The 20,698-nt window shown below is 37.5% G+C and overlaps 1 protein-coding gene across 10 annotated transcripts in view; it reads left to right on the top strand.

The window, feature by feature from the left end:
- Nucleotides 1-3,018: 3,018 nt before the first annotated feature.
- Nucleotides 3,019-20,698, top strand: part of TTLL7 (tubulin tyrosine ligase like 7) — a 157,059-nt gene continuing 139,379 nt past the window's right edge. For 9 of the 10 annotated variants that reach the window (XR_014249243.1, XR_014249244.1, XM_082408230.1 and 6 more), the window contains exon 1: nucleotides 3,020-3,164. The gene's annotated coding sequence lies outside the window, so the exon portion shown is untranslated. Of the gene's footprint in view, nucleotides 3,165-20,698 lie in introns of all 10 variants that reach the window. The other variant, XM_082408236.1, reaches the window with a different exon arrangement.

Consider the following 20,698-nt stretch of genomic DNA (forward strand, 5'->3'; position numbering starts at 1 on the left):
CTCTCTAGCTCTCTTCTTATTAATATAATTTTAAGTGTAATATCATTTGAACATCCCCATGTGATTCTGGTTTGTGAATACAAATGAATTCACCTTAATATCACTGCCTAAATAAGTTTTATCAATCACCTCCCTCTACACGGGCTCCACCATTTAGGATTGGAAATCTTCAGTTGTTCCTCTCAGATGCTCAGGAACAATTCCACTCCTGTTCTACTGGTCTGTGCTCCTCATCAAGTTATCTTGACCCTGGATTGGGCACTAGTGTCCGTTATGAGAATATGCCTTCTCTGGGTAGAGCCCTTCCTTACTGGTGACAAGGTACACAGAGGTCTGTGGCAGACTGGGTTGAGAGAATGACCCTCTCTCCAGTTCTGTGCTATACTTTGTCACCAGAGCCCAAAGTAATACTTCTTAAATCTGAAATCCCACAGTCATTTGCAAAAATGATTCCTCAGTCTCTGGCCCTAAGTTCTTTCCCCAAGGGGCTTAAAACCCTTCAAAGACTCTGTGGGAGAGCAGGGAATGCAGGCACAACATCACTCCCTCCATTCCTTTCGACAGTTTCCCAAGGCCTCTGGCACAAAATTTCTCCATCCTTCTTTATTCAGAAACATATGCTCCAAGATCATCAACGTATACGAACAGATGGCTGGAGTTGTCGCCAAGTCCATCGGGTTTATAGATGATAAGGTTCTAAATCCCAGTTTGGTCTCAGGTGGCCCACCAAAGACCTTATCCTCCTTTCTTATATCCCTGTCAACCAGACAGAGAATTCTAATTCGAAAGGCATCTTGTCTACTCCAATTCTGTTCCTTTGTTGTCTCCTTTGAAAGTGAAACATCTATGCATGGAGAGAAGAATCACACATTTCTGAGGCAGAGGCCATCCTGGCCCTGAGTCACAGCTGCCTGGCTTCACTGGGGATCTAGTGCCCAGGCTTCTCAGCAACGTGGAGCTCTGGGGATTTCTGTTGCGCTGGTACTGATGTATGAACATCTATAACAAAAGTTAATGTAATAACAATGGCACAATATAAGGTTAACAACTTAATTTCTTATTTCTCAGAAAGCTTCTTTAAGGTGATATGAAAGTTGTTAATGCCCTGTTAACTTCTTTAAATTCTAGTAAGGTATATAAGGAGGTATATAATGACATTAGGCCCATTAAAAAACTCTTGCTCCTTCCTGGGATTGGAAGAAGAATAGCGTAAAGTGTAATAGAGTAACAATTGTTTAAGTGTTGTGTAAAGTGCCATATAGCGATTAACGAAAAAATAATGAAGAATTCCTCCTCACCTTCACATGACTCTAATCATGCGTTTTTGAAATAGATGTTTTCAGTCTAGTTCTGGATGAAGTCCAGCTTCTTCTTTCTGATCCTTATTCCTAATCTCAGGGTGATGTCCACCTTAGATACTTAAGTATTCCTTTCTCCACTATGAAACCTAGTTTTCACAAGGGAAGGATAAACAAACTCATGTTCAAGTGCCAATCGGGTGTGATAAGGCTTAGCCTGTGTTTCCCAGAGGCATTCTAGTGGAAAGGAGTTAGTCAAAAACTCCAGGCTGCAATGCCTGTTCTGCCACTTATTTTATGATATGTGAACCCAGCACAACAAACTCTGAGGCCAGCTTCTCTTTTTTAAAAATAGCAGCAATACGGGGACTTCCCTGGTGGTCCAGTGGTTAAGACCTCATGCTTCCACTGCAGGGGCCACAGGTTGATCCCTGGTTGGGGAACTAAGATCCCTCATGCACCGTGTTTGGTCCATAGCTGGTACTCAATTTATGTTAAAAAGTCTTGTTAATTTACTCAAAAGAGAACAAAACCTTAATCCAGAGAAAACGGCTTTTAACTGTGGAATTTCATATTGTTTGAGAAGAATTTGGTGGGCCTTTTTTTGGGCTCCCTTAAATCATATTTTTATAGGTAGTTGCCAACTCTGTTCTCTTTCTTTCTATAAGGAGAACAATACACTTGTCTCCATCTCCACCATGGTCTGACATGAACTTGTTTCAGCCTGGTTGTGTCAGGGGCAGGGACCACAAAAGTGCTTTCACTAAAGTCTAAGGGAGGTCACGTGTGGGGTGTCTCTTTCCAGTTACATAAAGTTCATTTCATATGAAGATACGATTCCCTCCCCATTCCCAAGACACTAATCTGTAAAATGGTGAACAATGACCCTCAAATAGTTGTGCATTTCTTTAATCATCTTGTATAGATCTATATGTTAAAACGGTTTCCTAAATCTACATTTTCCAGCTGCTGTGGTTCAACCTTTGAGGAGGAAAGGAAAACGGATTCCAAACTGTCGCTCACTTCTCCGTATCTACAAAGCACCTATAGGATGGGGGTACCACTTGATTTTATTTTCTAACTTTCAAGCTGGCCTTGGATAAATACCCTTTTATTTTTTGCTCCACAGAGATGCTTGGATAAAAGATCTGAAGAGTCCCGTCAAGGGCTCCAGACGGCCCGCTCTGCCTGGTGGTAATACATCAGTGGTGAGCTCTGCAGCAGGACTGGCGCCCCGGGGGCCCGCGCTGGAGCAGCAGGGGCACGAAGGCAGGGCTCCGGGCCAGCGCCCTCTCACATCTCCTTAGGAGGGGACACCGCCCAGGCGCCCGCGTTGCTAGGTCTTCTGTTTGCCGGCTTCTAAAAGAACCCAGAGCGGGACCAAAGCAAACCTGGAGGGGGGCCGGAAAAGCTAAAGCCCCTTCTCCAGTCGTCAGTCGGGAAAAGCGGACGCTCCTCGGTTGGCCTCTCCCGCCCGTAGCCATCCCGGCGCGGGGCGGGGTGCTGAGGAGCCCCCTCGTCCTTGGTTCCTCCCAACCGTCGCCGGCCCCGGCGCCCTCGCTCCCGCTCCGCCGCGCACGTCGCGCACCCCCGGTCGCCGCCCGCGAATGGTCTGGCCCGTCGGTAGCCACCACCCCTTTGGCTGCGCCCCCTGCTCCAGCTGCTCCGGGTCGAGCGCCGGCGCCCAGAGCTGTGGCTGCCGCGGGCGGTGGGTGGGTGGGTGGGCGGGCGGAGGGGAGCAGCCGACATTCTGCGCAGGCTGCCGGGCCCGGGGCGGCCGCGGTGGGAAGCCAAGGCGCGCGGGAGCCGCGGAGGGACCGCCCGCAGCCCGGAGGCGAGGACCCGGGCTGGGTTTTCCTTACCCCGGTGAGTACCTGCTGCCCCGATCCTCCCTGACCCCCTTTCCCTGTCCCCACGCCCCCGAGGTGTCGGCCCCCGCCCGGACGGTCACTGCTCCGGGGACACTGGCCCCCGCGGGAGCAGCGGCACGGGGAGCTGCTGCTGTTGGTGCTAATGATTCAGCACCATTCGCGCCCTGAGAGATTTGGGCAGAATGGGGGAGGGTGGGGGGGTGCCGAGGTCAGTTGCCTTCCTCTCCTCAGCTTCTGGGTTCCAGATGAGCGACCCCGGCGGGCGAGGTCGGGTGGGGGGAGCTAGGAGGCTCCCTACTGGCTTGTTCTGTGATTCTGTCCTTTTCCCACATCACGGTACAGACCTCCGTGAGTGTGCGGTGCAGTATTCAGTGTGTCTTTTTCGCACAGGCGAGTGAAGTCTAGGGCCCTTTTCTATACCTGTCATTTTCTCTACTTCTTCCTCGGTTGGATGCCCAATTCGTGCCATCATTCGCTCAACTTCACATCGCGTTGCATCCCCCGCTAACGTGTGAGAAAGATGCTGTATCCAAGTTGTCTTGTATTCAGAGTGGGTTTGATTGGTCTTGACATAGTAGGAAAAGATTTAAGGGAGGTAGGAAATAATACTTTCAGAGCCTAGGCACTTTATATATACATACATATATATATATATATATATATATATATATATATATATAATTTCATTAAATCATGACAACAACTCAGAACCAAATGTGCAAAGTGAAGAGCGCGGAAGTTAAATTACGTGCTCAAGGTCACAGCATAGGTATTTGGTTATAAGATTCCCTGATCCCAAAGCCCACGAACCTTCCACTGTATTAAGGAGTTGTGTATCCAAGTTATATGTACATATATATGATTTATTACATATTAAACATAGTATTAATTTTCATAGAAGTAATCTCAAACAACAGCAACAACCTGTAAACTTCCTGTGTATGGAATTATCATTCTTTTAGTATAAAAGTAGGAGCATTCTTTGAATTATTTGAAAAAACATACTATTTTCTTAGAAAGCATATGCCAAAAAGTAGTATCTGGACCACACTGCATAGGAGAGCTAGGTCATAACAGGAGCTGTTCAACACATTTTTGGCAGTGATAGATGGTGAATGCTTTGTGCTTTGGCATAGCAGGTGATAGCTCCATTTTACAGACGAAGGAACTGAAATACAGAGAAGGTTCAAGATTACACAGCTAGCTAGTGGTGGAATCTGGACAAGCATTGACTCTTACACAAAACATGTGTTGTAGCAAAGTGTAGCTCTGTACAGTGGGAAACTGTATTGATTTGTTTTTACCCTGCCCTTCAGAGTCAACAGCTATATTGACCTTGTATGCTCTTTCTATAACAACAATGGATGCTAGGTTTTTCTTTGTTCCTTGCTTGGCCATTTGATTTGCTTTCATTTATGATTTATATATTTTCTCTTAAGATATGCAACTCTTGTTGATGTTTCAGGAAGCAGGTTGCTATAGTACGAATGCTCATTATCTCCAAGTACTGGGCTAGTATATGAGGGCAGATAGGAACATAGTCATCTTAGTCCATCATTCCTAAAGTATTTAACCATTTGCATTGGAGAATTCTTTTTTGAGTTGATGAGGATATTGATAGACTAAAGGGATAAAATGGAGGCACAAATTTACATTTGTTGTTCAGACAAGGCTGTTAAGAGAAGTAGAGTCTTGAGATGAGTCTTAAGTTTGGTTTCTAGGAGGTCATTTCTTTTTGTTCTTTATATGGCTATAGACCATGCCCTGACCTCAGTGAGGGCTCTTGTGGTCCAATCTGTTTAATCCCAAAGGAGACAGCAGAATTGGTATGACTGAATAAGCAAAAATACAATCCCACTGCTATTTAAAAAAAAAGGAAAGTGCATGTTCTAGCGTTGGAGGGTCAGTAGGAACATTTTAAAACAGATGCAACACACTTTATTTAGATAACATCACTGAGTATGAATATAATACCAACTTGGCTTTAGAACTGTATTCTCTCTCTCTCTTCCCTTCTCTGTGTGTGTGTGTGTGTGTGTGTGTGTGTGTGTGTGTGTGTCGAATGACTACTATCTGCAGACCATCTAAATTCTACAAGTCTAGCTGGGGAAACTAAAAGTCTAGCTGGGAAAATATTTACCTACATACGAGCAATTAACCAAATAGATAGAATTGGCTTAATACCGGAAAAATGTAGTACAGACTTAAGTGCCGTATGAACACCTTAAGAAGACGGAGAAATAGTAATGGCTAGGGTCATAAGAGGATCAGGAAAGTCTTCATGGATGGAAGTGTATTAAATCACTCTGTGAGAGATGGGAAGACTTTTAGTAGGAAAGAGAAAGCCAGATGAAGAAGTTCAGCAGAGAAGTGGTCATGTACTGTTTGGATGCATGGTGACAAATTATGAAGAACCTTGCATATCAGGCAGTGAAATCTGCTCCTTATTGGGTAATCATAGGGAGCTAGTGTAGGTCGCTGAGCAAGCCAAGTTTCTCTTTGGCTTGTCTTGCTCACATTCTCCATATTCCTTGTTCCAAGTGCAGTTTGAGAAAATGTTATGTGTCCTGGGTACTGATATTAAAAGCACTAAACCCAGAAAGTTTTCTATGCAAGTAAGATTTTTCCTCTTCCAAGGAGGTTTGCCTTTTTAAAAGCTTTTCCCCTTTCATTATAGTATTACAAACAATTTGGAAACTAAGAATATATAAAAAAAATCACTGTAATCTTACTAACTAAAGACAACCACTATTAACATACTGATGTGTTTCCTTCCACTCTTTTTTCCGTGCATAGTTTTAATCATGCTGTGTATATTACTTTTTATACATTTTTACTTTAAATTTTATAACAGTAATTTTCACTTAATTACAATTTGGCAGTGAACATTTAAAATGCCTACATAATTTTCCATGAGGTAGATGTGCCATAAATTTCTAATCACTCCTCATTGTCACTGTATTTTTAAAAAAATTTTTATTGCAGTATAATTGATTTGCAATGTTGTGTTAGTTTCAGGTATACAGCAAAGTGAATCTGTTATACAAATACATAGTCACTGTATTTTTGATGATAATAAATAACACTGTGATGAACATCTTTGTTCATAAGCTCTTTTCTAAATTTTAGAAATTAGTTCCTTAGGATAGAGTCTCAGAAATAAAAGTTCTGGGTTAAAAGGTTCTGAGTTCTTGTTTGACTTTTTTTAAAAAAATTGAGCTATAATTGGTATATGACATTTTATTAGTTTTGGGTATATAATGTAATGATTTAATATTTGTATATATTGCAAAATGATCACCACAGTAAGTCTAGTTAACATCCATTACCACACAAGGTTACAGATTTTTTTTTGTGATGCTTACTTTGACTAAATTTTATGCAAGTTTTAAAACTCTACTGGATTCTGTATGTTCTCTTTGGAGCATTAGCATATTAAGTATAGGATATTTGCATATTAATAATTAATAACACTCCTGGCTGTGGCTCCTCACATACTATTTCAGGCAAACTTGTCTTTTGATTAGAAAGGTTAGTTAAATCATGGGTACTGGGAGAAAGGCAGGCAGTTGGGGCCACTGAAGAGAGAAGATGTAAATAATGGAGGACAGGTTTGGTGAGAGTGAGCAAGAGTTTGTAGCCAGAGAAGGGGCTTGTGTGATAGACTACTTTCTGGTCCTGGTGTTGTATTTGTGGACGTCAACTCTCTCCTTTACCGTGCCCTTCCCTCAGGAATCCACCCCTATCCTCCACACAATATCTGTCTCTTTCAAACTTCTTCCACCCTCCTGTATCAGGTTCCCAGGTTTCAGCTTCAGTATCCCGGCAGTGCAAGGCTTATGAACTCGCTCTCGCGTTCTAATTTGGAGAATCCACATAGGTGAGCGCAGGAATTCCAGACCTGCTTCAGTTGTCAGCAGAAGCCCAGGTTACAAGGTGCAAGAGTGTCTGGTGGACATTGAAGACTCTCGCCCTCTCCCCCGTGCACATTGCCAGAGATGGCCTTTGAGAACAGCAGCCGCTGGGGAGTCGCCTAAGGTTTCCAACATCCCCTGCCCTCGTTCCGAGTATTCCTCGACCAGAGGAAATTCCCTTCGTTGAGGAGAGACAGTGTGCCTCAGTGTCCCACCAGTTGTAGGGTTACATGACACCACCTCCTTGGACAGGTGCATTGGCCAGGCCTCTGCCTTGCTCCCCCAGGCTCTCACCTGGGTTTCCTCTGGATCCCGCCCCCATTCTCCTTGGAATTTGAGGCCAGGGAGCCACTGAGGCAGGGAGGCCATGAAGTGTCTCTGAGAACCAGTGGAAGGGGAGTTAGGGATACGAAAGTGCCTCGAGGGCACAAGTAGGTAGCAGAGAGGCAGGTACTTGGAATATATCATCAGTTTGGGAAGATGTGAAAGGAAACAATGAAAACTGAAGCATCACTTTACAAACCAAAAATAGGGCCCATCTTTTTAGGACCTGACAGATGATTTCTGGTGGAAGTTGGGCACTGAGGTAGGCTGAGTAATATTCTGGGCAGAATTTGTCGTGTGCTTAGTTGGGACCTACTATTTAAAACAGTTTGCTTAAGCTGTTAGAAGGTGGTAAATCTATTTCCATTCCTCCCAGGCATTATTTGTCAAAGTTCAACTGGGCTTAGTCAACAGTTTTCCCTTGGGTTAAGTTAAAGCTAAAAACTTAGATTATTTATTATTATTATTTATTCTCCACTATCCTTATTTCGTTAGTTCCCATTTGACATTTACCTAACACGTTCCCACCCATGGTACACACGATAGTTGACAAAGCCAAGGTGTTGGGATTGTTGAGGCTCTGGGAGTTGAGTGATAAATCCAATTTTCTCTTTTTTCTTTCACTTCTTACTTGTAAGCAACTAGTTGGCCTGTGTTTCTTTGACTTCTTTGAAGGTTTAGAGTTAGGTGGTCAAGTGGTCACTGCGTCTCCCCTGGGGCTGATTACTCCTTCCTTTTGAAATTGATGATATTTTTGGTCCACTGGGCATGCTGAACTGTCCACATTGTTTGGTTTTTCTAAATTGTGTCATGGCACCTGAGCTTCCAAACTTCTGTGTTATTTTTGTTCTGTGTAGCTATGTGCAATGGAACATTATGTTTGATAAAAGATTATTTTGAACATTTCTATCTCTTTTACCCACTACTTTGCAAAGTCTGAACTGGTGACACATCTAATTCAGCAAGGCGGCAGTAGCTTGTTTTTATAAAAATTCTCCTCCCTCCTCTGTGAGCTTATTTGCAGTGAAGTTGACTTTTTACAGTAAATTGAGCATTTGTAGATTTGGAAGATGGATCAGGAGTAATCCAGGCAGCAGCTTCAAGATTATTTCTATGCTCTTTGCTGGATTAGAATTTTAGGGCTGCTTAGGTATACTTCTCATTTAAGGTAGTACTGTCTTTCTTTTGTAAGAGAAGAGAGCCCACTTAAAATTTGTGTAAAATCTAATTGATGTGATTCTAGTACTATGTTTGACTGGCTTTGTGATATGAATGGTTGTATGTGTGGTGTATTGGTAGGAAAAGTCAGGAACTGTGGATTTAATTTGCATCATTGCATTTGATGGGAAGATTTTTCATGTGTAATTTTGTCATTGCTATTATTTAAAATATATTTTTTCCAAGTATTTAATAAATAAAATCTGTAATCATGTGTGACATTCATAGTGATTGCTGAAAAATCAGGACAATAATTTTAGCACACGTTTCAGTTTATATTTAGAATCGGTCTGTCTGCAGTTACCCAAACAAATATGTGCTAGCTACTCTATGGAGAGGAAAGATAGAAATTGAACACTTTCTACAATCAGCTTAGTTCACATGAAACCAGATGCAGATGTTTTCATTTAGCTGTAGGTTTGATCACATCCAAGACGATAATATTGTATTTAATTACTTAGCATCTCTCAATCTAGAATCCTAAAGATTGGCAGATATTACTTCCTCCGTTTTAATGATGTGAGAAATCGAGCTAGGCAGAGGGGAAAAAAAAACAGGCACAATGCATGCCGAATCATCGTAGTATTAGAAATTGGTCTACAGCTGCCCCTTTAATACTAATTTTGACAATAGGTGCTACTATTTACGGTTATATGTAAAAAAGGGGATGACCTTCATTCATTTATTAGATAGTTTTAATGGTTTTACTACTTTTACAGTATTTGAGAAAAAAAAAAAACTCGTCAAATCCATTGAAGACTTTTTCCTAATCTCTGATGTCTACTTTTAGTCCATGTCAGTTTCACCCTTAGTGAACACACACATACTTCAACCATTATTTTTGGAAAATGTAAACAAGTTATTTCTGGAACTTGCTGCAAAAATTAAAGGAAAACAGACATTTTAATATTCAGGAAAGTTTTAAAGGGAGGGATCAGTGCTTCTTAAAATCAAGTGGACTATACATATGTGGAAAACTTTTTCACTTGTCAGAAGTCAGTGCCGAATGGGCATTTCTGGCAGAAAGAAAAGTTTGCTGCTACATATGTTAGGAGGTTGTCATTTTGGAATAGGAAGCATTTCCTTTTTTAAAAATGTATCTTGGGTATGTGTGGAGAGCTATTTTCATCCTTGACTAAGGAATTAAAAGTTAAATGTATTTTTCATTAGTTATAGTATGGCCTATTTACTTCCATAATGTGCTTGAAAGCGTATCTGTGAATTTTGTTTTTGAATTCATAAGGAACCAGAATAATAAATATAGGATGAAGTGAAGGTCCTAAAGTATAGCTTCTACTGAGAACAAAATTAAACAAATACACTCAGCAGTACCTGTGAATAGATATTTAGATCTCCAAGTAAAATTACCTAATGGTAATCCAAGAGTTTTTCTCCCCTTGGTATAACTATACATATTATGGTAATATGCAAGTGATATTCATGTTTTCTTGAAGAAAAAAGTCCAGAGTAGTGTAAAAATACTGTGATTTATGTAATTATTTGGGTGATTTCTGATATTTTGTAGGCATTCCACAAATGCAACAATTTTTTCTTTCAGTTAATGTTTTGTATTTTTTATTGTGATAAAAACACATAACATAAAATTTACCATGTTAACCATTTTTAAGTGTATAGTTCAGTAGTGTTAAATATATTCACATTGTTGCTAAATATATTCACATTGTTGTGAAATAGATCTCTAGATCTTTCTCATTTTGCAAATCTGAAATTTTATACCCATTAAACAACAACTCCCCTTTCCCCTTCCCCCAGGTCTCTGGTAACCAGCATTCTACTTTCTGTTTCTATTAGTTTTAGTAGTTTAGATACCTTAATATAAATGGAATCATACAGTATTTGTCTTTTTGTGACTGGTTTATTTCACTTAATAAAATGCCCTAAGGTTTTATCCATGTTGTAGCATATGACAGGATTTCCTTCCTTTTTAAAGCCAAGTAATATTCCATTGTATATACACCACATTTTGTTTATCCATTCATCTGTTGATGTATATTTGGGTTGCTTCCACATCTTTGCTATTGAGAATAGTGCCGTTATGAACATAGGTGTGCAAATATCTCTCCAAGACCCTGCTTTCAGTTCTTTTTGATATATAGCCAGAAATGGGATTGTTGTTATATCATCTTTGGAGAAATGTCTATGCAATCCTTTTCCCATTTTTAAATCTGGTTATTTGATTTTTTGTTGGTGAGTTGTTGGAGTTCTTTATATCAGATAAATGATTTTCTCCCACTCCATAGGTTGCCTTTTCACTCTATTGATTGTGTTCTTTGATGTACACAAAAATTTTGTTTAATGTAGTCCCATTTGTCTAGTTTTGCTTTTATTGCCTGTGTAGCACTATTTTTAGCAGTTTAAAAATGTATTGATAGAATTGTTTCAAGTTGTTGTTTATTATTTTCCTCTTTATTCTTTGAAGTCCATGAGATTATTTTTGAGACTTTGCAATTATGATGCCTGATATAATTATTTAACAAATTATACTTAATTTTGATTAACTTTTTCTTTTTGGAAGATCCATTTTTTAATCTGTTTAATGTAGTATTTTGTTGCTATAATTTAACTAATAGGTTAATAGGAATTATGTTAAACCTGTACATTAATTTAGGGATAATTAACATTTAAAAATAATTAATTAATTAATTAATTAATTAATTTTTGGCTGCATTGGATCTTTGTTGCTGTGCGTTGGCTTCCTCTAGTTGCGGCAAGTGGGGGCTACTCTTCGTTGCGGTGCTAGGGCTTCTCATTGCGGTGGCTTCTCTTGTTGTGGAGCGCGGGCTCTGGGCACACAGGCTTCAGTAGTTGTGGCACGTGGGCATGGTAGTTGTGGCCCATGGACTTAGTTGCTCCATGGCATGTGGGGTCTTCCCAGACCAGGACTTGAACCCGTGTCCCCTGCATTGGCAGGCAGATTCTTAACAACTTCACTGCCAGGGAAGTCCAGAATTAACATCTTTACTACATTGATTCTTCCAATCTGTGAACATGATATGTGTCTCCAGGTATTTACGTCTTCCTTGATTTCTTTTATCAAAATACCATAATTTTAATTACACATATCTTGCACATGTTTTGTTAGATTTATACTTAAGTATTTCATATTCTTTGGAGCAACCGTAAATGATACTGCATTAAAAATTTTTGTTTCCATTTCTTTGCTGTCAATATATAGAAATGCAATTGGTTTTTGTGTTGGTCTTGTATCCTGAAACCTTACTGGACTCTACATTTTGGATCTAGGACTGTAGATCCTTTGATTTTTTTTAATGTAGGCAATCATGTCATTTGCAAACTGAAACAATTTCTTTTCAATCTGTATGCCTTTAATTTATTTTTCTTGCCTTGTTGCAATGGCTAGAACTTCTAGTATTGTGCTAAATAAGAATGGTGAGAGTGGACATCCTTGCCTTCTTCCCAATATTAGAGAAAAATTATTCTGTCTTTTACAATTAAGTATGATGTTAGCTGTATGTTTTTTTATAGATGTTCTTTATTAGGTTGAGGCATTTCCCCCCTCTGTTCCTAGTGTACTGAGACTTTTTATCCTGAATGGTTATCAAATTACATCAAATGCTTTTTATGCAACAATTGATATGGACATGTGATTTTTCCCTTAGCCTATTGATATGGTGGACTGTATTGATTAATTTTTTAAATATTGAATCAGCCTTGCATACATGGAATAAATCCCATTTGGTCATGTATACATGACACACACATACATACACACATACCAACACACATACATATACATGCTTATTGTAGTATTCAATTTGCCAACAATGTTAAATATTTTTTGCTATTAATTTCAGGAGAGATATTGGTTGTAGTTTCCTTTTTGTTGTGCTTCCTTTATTTGGTTTGGTTGTTAGAATATTACTGGCCTCATGTGGTACTAAGAAACTACCGCTTGTTGAGTTTGGTGTTGTATCAAATTCAAATATCTATAATAACCTGAGAAGGGTATTAAAATACTCCTTTTTCCAACTACATATCTCTGTGAGGCCAATTTTTTCCATATATTTCAACCAGAAGAACTTATCAAAATGAATGCAGAAACAGGTATGAGAATCTATTTTCTTGAAGAAAGATATTAGAGGAATTTGAAAAAGTACAAAACATTGTTACTCACTCCTTTTTAAAAAAACTATGGTTATTTTTTAATACAGTATGTTTTTGTTAACATGTAATGGTTTTATTATTGTTATTTTAAAATGAATGAATCAGTATTTTAAACATTTATCAGTTTTACTTTCTAATAAGCTGAATATTGATAGATATGACCCACAAAAACAAAGCTCAACAAAACTGAAAGAGCATAAAGAGTTCCAGCACCAAAAGTTTGAGAAGCACTACTAAGACGACCAAGGCAAGGAGAAAAGTGAAGCCAGAGGCATGGGCATATTCATCTCACACTTGGCATTGGTTTAAATAAGTTGTTACATGTGCACATTTTCCTCTTTCTCTGCTAGTATTTTTATTTCACAAAAAGATGCTTTTTTCCTCCACATCAATTCATTGATATGTATGCTAATCTCTTAGGAAAAAATACGATAAATAGACCAATAGAAGTCCATAATGTAATCTTCACAAAATGAAATCCCTCAAAATTATCTCCACCCTAACTTTAACAAATGTCTTATACAGACTTATAACTATATTTTAAGTTACAAATTATAATAGAAATATTAATTCAGTTATAACTTATGCAAGGATGAAGTAATTTAGAATGTTTTACCAAGAATTGACTAAAAGATAGTACAAGAAAAATTTACATTACTGTCTTTTGATTTTGATTATTGTAAATGGCTTTTCTTTTGTATTTTTCCCCAGTACTTCATTGAAGTATAATTTGTATATAGTAAAATGTACACCTTGTAGAGTTTTTATAAGATTTTGGTAATACCATTTGAAGTTACCTAGTTTGTAATAGAATGAACATGCAAGATGAGATGATAAAAAAATCTTAGAATATCAGTGAGGGAAAAAATAAGATGAAGTGAGCTAGGGGAGACATTAGCTCACAAAATCCATGTTACGAAATCCTGCATGTCTATTAGAGCTGGACATGCTTTTTTTTTTTTTAACATCTTTATTGGAGTATAATTGCTTTACAGTGTTGTGTTAGTTTCTGCTGTATAACAACATGAATCAGCTGTATGCATATGTATATCCCCATATCCCCTCCCTCTTGCATCTCCCTCCCACCCTCCTTATCCCACCCCTTTAGGTGGTCGCAAAGCACTGAGAGCTGGGCACAGATTTAATTCAAGCTTTCTAACTTCCAGGCAAAGAGGGACATACAAAAAGTTTAATGATTAATTGAAAAGCTAATCAAAGAGAAAAACAAACCAATTGCCTAAGAGGAACAAAGTTGTTCCTATGTAGAATCCAAAGTGAAATTTATGCTACAGTTTCTTTTAAAGTGGATTCAGTATAGTGTAATGCAAAATGTCTTCAACATCCTTACAGTGGAATTCAGTAGGATTCCTTGGGCTATTTTTTATAATGTCCTTCAATGGGCCCATGATGTGGATCTGTGTCTTTGGGGGAAGTAACCTCCAAAGATCTGATTATTTTCTTCTCTAACATGAGAATAATATCTGCCTTGAGAGCATTGTGATATAGGTGTAGATTATAGTCTGTGCTCAATAAATGATAACTATTCTTCTGTTATAGGGTGGCTGTGACCAGCAGTGTAGTGTGGTCCAGGTATGTAGCTCTCTGATGATCTGGCTTAATCTAGGAATGGATGTTACAGTGTCTCAAAGAAAGTTCTGCATACCTTTTAGGAATTCCTTCATACATATTATTATTCTTAGCTGAGATGTTAAGGAGCAATCCGTTTGAGGTTTTGCTCCCTGAGAATTACCTGCTATTATTTCTTTTCAGTCAAGTAAAGAATTCCATGATTTGAGAGTCAGCTGGACCGAGTAATAGGACTTTACCAAATGTATATACCTAAATAGAAGGCCACAGCTCCTCTGCAGCAAATGGGCTAAAGTAATGATCTTAGACAGGTTTAAATCTCCTCCAAAATCAATTTTGCATTTGTTCCAACACACAGAAGAGTAGGTGTTGGAAGTCCTAAATTTATGACATGGAATGTGGCTCCAAATGCCCATTTCAGCTAGAACAGTTTCAGGTACAGATAAAATAGTTGGAATTACCACTTCCGCCTCTCTTGCAGAGAAGTGTAATTTTTTTCTTCAGACCAAAATATTTTTTCTGGAGTGTTTTTTAAACGATCAGTTAAGTTTCTATGGAGAGAAAGTGAAAACAAAATTGTTGGGGTTTAGAAAATTCTCACCTAGCAAAAGTTGAATTAGGCCTCAGACCTTTTTGAATAGAGGAGTAAAATTAGTTTGTAGTAATTGCATGAGCATTTTAGGTTGGTTTGCTTCCTTAAGCAGTAGTCTTTTAAAGTCAACTATCAGATCAACGTAATGGGTATTTGATTTTTAAAAATCTTTTGAGCGTTTGAGTCTAATTTTCTTTCATTAGTAATCCCGTGAGAATTTGCCTTAAGTAAGTCCTACAATCTGTACACATTTTCCACATCATTTAAAGCCTTCTGGGGCTGCCCACGGTGGACTAACTCAGATTTACTGTGATGTCTGCAGGCGGCTGAAGCTAGAGCACGGGCTCCTCTCTGTTTCCCAGGGCCCACAAGAGAAAGGACGGCCCAGATCCTTCTTGTCCAGACTAAATCAGTGGGAAGGTCATGATCTTAGGTTTGGAGTCAGTTAGGTACTTTTAACATGTGCTAATGAATGAATTAGACTCAATTTTATATCCTAGCCTCAGTGATTGTTTTGAAATTCTAAGCAACTAATTTGATTATAACATAGCTAAATTTCCATCATATTAGACATTTCCATTTTCCTCACTGCCAGATTAGAGTTTTGGGGTTTAAATAAATGCTTATTTATTTGTAATATATAAAGATAACATAATCTATTATTAATTATAAATGATTATTAATATATAGTATTATATGTTATAATAATATAATAAACTATAATTCTCATTCAGTTTTCCTTTTCCAAATACCAAAACACCTCTTGCTTTATTGGAAAGTCTTCTGTATAGTTTGATTTAATTTTGATTTAAACTGATCCTTAAAAAATGAGTTTTACCATGAGTTACAAAAATCAGTTATACAAATATAAAAATATTTAATTATTAGATTTATGCTACCTATTTATTAGTCTTGCTTTCATGGTTGAGATTTGCAGTTTCTCATAGGAAAACTAGATGAATGTTTAATTTTTGGCAAAGAGCATTTCTTCTCTATATTATGGAAAATCTGCAGGATGTCATTCTAGAGGGTAAATACGAGAGCTACCCTTTCCCCTCCCCTCCCCTCCCCTCCCCTTCCCTCCCCTCTCCTCTCCTTTCCTCTCCTTTCCTTTCCTTTCTTTCTATGACTATAATTTATCTGTCTCATTTGAGTTTTGGATGTGGTTCTGGTTTAAGGTCCCTTAGTCCATCTCCTCTAATTAGTGGATTCTGGTCTGTGAGGAGCCAGATAAATGGACTGGGAAGCTGAGAAAGAAAAGCTTCTCTGGTGCATATAGTTCCCAGGGCACATTTGTAACTCAATCTCTATGACTGGTATCTGCATCATTTTTATCCTGATGGTCTTCTTAAGCAGTTGTCTGAGACTGTATAATATAATAGATGAAGGGTTATTATTTTAGCTCTAAAATGTTTAGGTATATATTTGGTAGGTGAGATAGCTGTTATATAAATTCTAATGGACTAAAATGGGGAAAATAGGAAATTCATTTTTTTTTGTTATAGGTTACCTCCAGGTTATAAAGTACAAGCTAAATACTTAGCAGAGTATAGGTGAAATAGTCATATAACTCTTGTTAACGAAATTACGTGAAAAAGGAAAACGTTACTGTATTCTAAAAACATACTTAAATTATCCAATCTTGGGATCACAGTATAGCTCTGCAAATTATTTCTTTTACCTCCCCACTGCCCTTTTCTGGTCCAGAGGAACCACATTTAAATTGAAATTCAAATGTAGCGAGCTCAGAGTTTTGTCTACTTCCAGTCCTTCTGTCTGTGCTCCAAGAGGAAATACTTGGCTTATGACCATTACTTTACCCTCTTTGGACATCATCAGAACTGTGGGCGCTGCAGCCTGCTTCTTCCTGAGATGAATCCGCGATGCTGTCTGCCAGTCAGCTCCAGCCATGGCTGTCTGTTCATTCTAATAGTTGGGCCCCTAACGTTAGGTGAAGCTACATAAAGTAGAAGGTCATAAAGCCATTTGATTTGGGCCAAAAATTTGAAACCAAAGAATGGTATGTGATTTTCTTCTTCATGTTTTAAGATTGCAAAAGTTTGTAAGTAGAAATTTTGAAGGTTAACTTTGCAGAAAGACTGGCAGAAATTTTCACATGGATTCCTAAAATAGATTTTTAGGGAGTATGCTTTCTGGCATTCTTCCAGTTTTAATTCTCATTTATATCCTATTATAATTTTAAATTACTTTCTTCTAATGCTAAATAAATTTGAGTTCTGTTTTATTTAAATTTCTATAGCTTCTATTAACTGGTGCTTACTAGATATGGTGAATGATATCTGTTAAATGTCTTAATTATTCAGATCACTGTGATAATATTGGACTTTTGACTGATCAGGGATATAAGATATTAAAACCGCATATTTGTATATTTGTATATATATTTACATATATATAATGTATATTTTTAAAAGACTTTTTTTGAATAATCAAATAGTGCCAGTATTTCAGTGAAGTTAAGAAATGTGAAAGACATAATAAAATACCTTTATTTAGATGAACATAGATGATAAAAAGAGTTTGGTGGAGTTAAGAATTTAAGATTAAGAGAGAATAAATCATTATTTGTTTCGTTTTGATTTGCCTTTTAGTAAAAATTTTTTTTTCCCCATTACCATTTGTAAAATGGAAACAAAACATAACCTGTGTAGTGTATTTTGTTTGGTAAGTGTTCAGTAAATCTGTTTAATTAAAACCAAGTATGAAAACAGAAATTGGAAAAGTCTATTTAATATTAAAATAGATAAGAGAGTAGGCTGGTATAAACAATGTAGGCTAATGCAATAGAAATACTGTCAAAGTTTGTCTTCCTGCTTCTTTGATGTAATCCTTGGCAGAGAAAGGGTGTCATGTAGACTAGGTGTCGATAAGCCAGATATTAAAGTAACAATATTTGTGATTATTTAGAAAGATGGAAGATGTGATTCATTCTTAATTTATATTTTGTATCACCAAAATTTCATGAGTAAAATAATGCAGAGTTGCTGCAACCTAATTAAAAAAAACCCAAACAAACACATTAAGCTCTACTATGTATCAGGCTCTGTGTTTTGTTCATATTGCTCAGAATGAGAGACACTGCCTTTTCCAGTAAAGAACTTTAAATCAAATACTTTAAAAATATGATACAATGTGGTAGATTTTGTAACAGTGTTCATGTGAAGGACAGACCATTCTGCCTAAGAGATAGAAGGAAAAGAAGGGGCATCTAAGCTGTGCTTGAATGTTGGGTGGTGAAGGAATCATTCCAGGATTAGAGAAAAACACAGGTTAAGTGTATGCAAATTAGAAAATGAATACTATTTTCAGGATCGTCTTTTTATCTCATGCTTTTATCTCTAGCTAGAATATTTTTCAGACATATTTGGCTGCAACTCATGGTAAGAAGAAATAACAATTTATTTCTTGCCATAGTATACATACACCCAAACACACCCATGCGTTCCCCCCACCCCCTACCAGAAAGAAAAATGTCAAGACTCAGTACTTACTTTTCCTCCTACATGCAATGTAGTCTGTCTCTCTTATATTTTCATCTGTTCTATTCTTTCATTTAAAAATGCTGATTGAATCTCAAAAAATTGATTTCATGACCCTCTATAGGTCATGGTCTGTATTTAAAAAACAAATAAGCAAAAACCTGTACTAGAGTTCAGAATTCATAGGGAGGACCCTTTCATACCCAATATGCAGGTTTACAAAGGAACTATTTGGCTTTTTCTCATCAGGGTTTCAAGATTGTGAGAAACATGATGGCTTTAGCATATTTGCAGTTCAGAAGGCAACATGGTATAGTTCGAAGGTCTTGAGAGTTGAGGAGACCTGTCCAAGCCTTTGACAAGTTAGTGAATCTCTCTGAATCTCAGTTTTCCCATCTATAAAATGGAATTAATAAAACAATCTATGAGGATCAAATGAAATAACACATCTATTTAAATAGTGGTTCTCAAACTTTTCTGTATGTTTAAATCATATGGGGAGCTTTAACAAATTTCAATGCCCAGCCTGTAACTCAGACCAATTAAATTGGAATTTTTGGGGCTGGGACCCAGGCAAGCATCAGTATTTTTTTTTTTTTCTTTTTTGAAACTTTATATTTTTTGAATAGCAGCTCTTCATATTCCCCTCCCTTCAGCTCCTGCCAACTGCCATTCTTCTTTCTGTTTCTCCTTGTTTGACTATTTTAGACACCTCATAAAAATGTTATTATGCAATATCTGTCATTCTGTGACTGGTTTATTCCACTTAACATAATATCCTCAAGGTTCACCCATACTGTCATATATGGCAGGATTTCTTTCTTTTTTAAAGCATAATAATATTCCATTATGTGCATATACCACATTTTCTTTATCCATTCATCTACTGATGGACATTTAGGTTGTTTCCATGTCTTGGAATGAACCTGGGAGTGCAGATATCTCTTCATAATCATGATTTCAATTATTTTGGATAAATACTCAGAAGTGGAATTGCTGGATCATATGGTAGTTCTATTTTTAATTTTTTGAGGAAACTTCATACTGTTTTTCACAGTGCCTGCACCATTTTACATTCCCACTAACAATGTGAGAGGGTTCCAGTTTCACCTCATCCTCACCAACACTTGTTATCTTTTTTTTTTTTTTTTGGATAATAGCCAGTCTAATTGTGTGAGGTGATATCTCATTGTGGTTTTGATGTGCATTTCTCTGATAATTAGTGATATTGAGAGTCTTTTCATATTCCTGTTGACCATTTGCAAGTCTTCTATGGAGAAATGTCTATGCAACTCCTTTGCCCATTTTTTAATTGGTTTATTGTTTTGCTATTGAGTTGAAGGAGTTTCTCATATATTATGACTATTAACCCCTTATCAGATATATGGTTTGCAAATATTTTCTCCCATTCTGAAGGTCATCCTTTCACTCTTTTGACAGTTTCATTTGCTGTGCAGAAGCTTTTTAGTTTGATGTAGTCCCACTTGTCTATCTTTGCTTTTGTTGCCAGTACTTTTGGTGTCATATCCAAGAAATCATTGCCAAGACCACTATCATGAAGCATTTCCCTTGTTTTCTTCTAGGATTCTGCAGTTTCATCTTTTACATTTAAGTGTTTAATCCATTTTGATTTTTTGCATATAGTGTTAAGATAGGGTCCAATTTCATCCTGTTGCATGTGGATGTACAGTTTTCCCAACACCATTTGTTGAAGAGACTATCCTTTCCCTACTGTTTATGCTTGGAATCCTTGTCGAAGATCAGTTGACCATATTTACGTGGGTTTATTTCTGGACTCTCTTTTGTTCCATTAGTCTGTGTGTCTACCCTCATGTCAGTATCATGCTATTATACTTACTATAAGTTTGTAATATATTTTGAAATTAGGAAGTGTGTTACCTTCAGTTTTGTTCTTTCTCAAAATAGTTTTGGCTTTTTGATGTCCTTTGTAGTTCCATATGAATCTTAAGATTGTTTTCTCTATTTCTATAAGAAATGTCATTGGGATTTTGGTAGGGATTGTATTGAATCTGTAAGTCATTTTGGGTAGTGTGGCTATTTTAACAGTATTGTCTTCTAATTCATGAACGTGGGATGTCTCTCCATTTATTTGGCCCTTTTAGGATTTCTTTTGTCACTGTTCTGTAGTTTTCAGTGTACAAGTTTCACGTCCTTATTTAAGCTTATTCCTAAGTATTGTATAGGCATAAGTATTTTTTGAAACCTCCTCTGGTGCAGTGTATGTTGA

This window comes from Balaenoptera borealis (genome assembly GCF_965194805.1).
Source record: "Balaenoptera borealis genome assembly, chromosome: 1".
In the NCBI taxonomy this organism is placed as follows: Eukaryota; Metazoa; Chordata; class Mammalia; order Artiodactyla; family Balaenopteridae; genus Balaenoptera; species Balaenoptera borealis.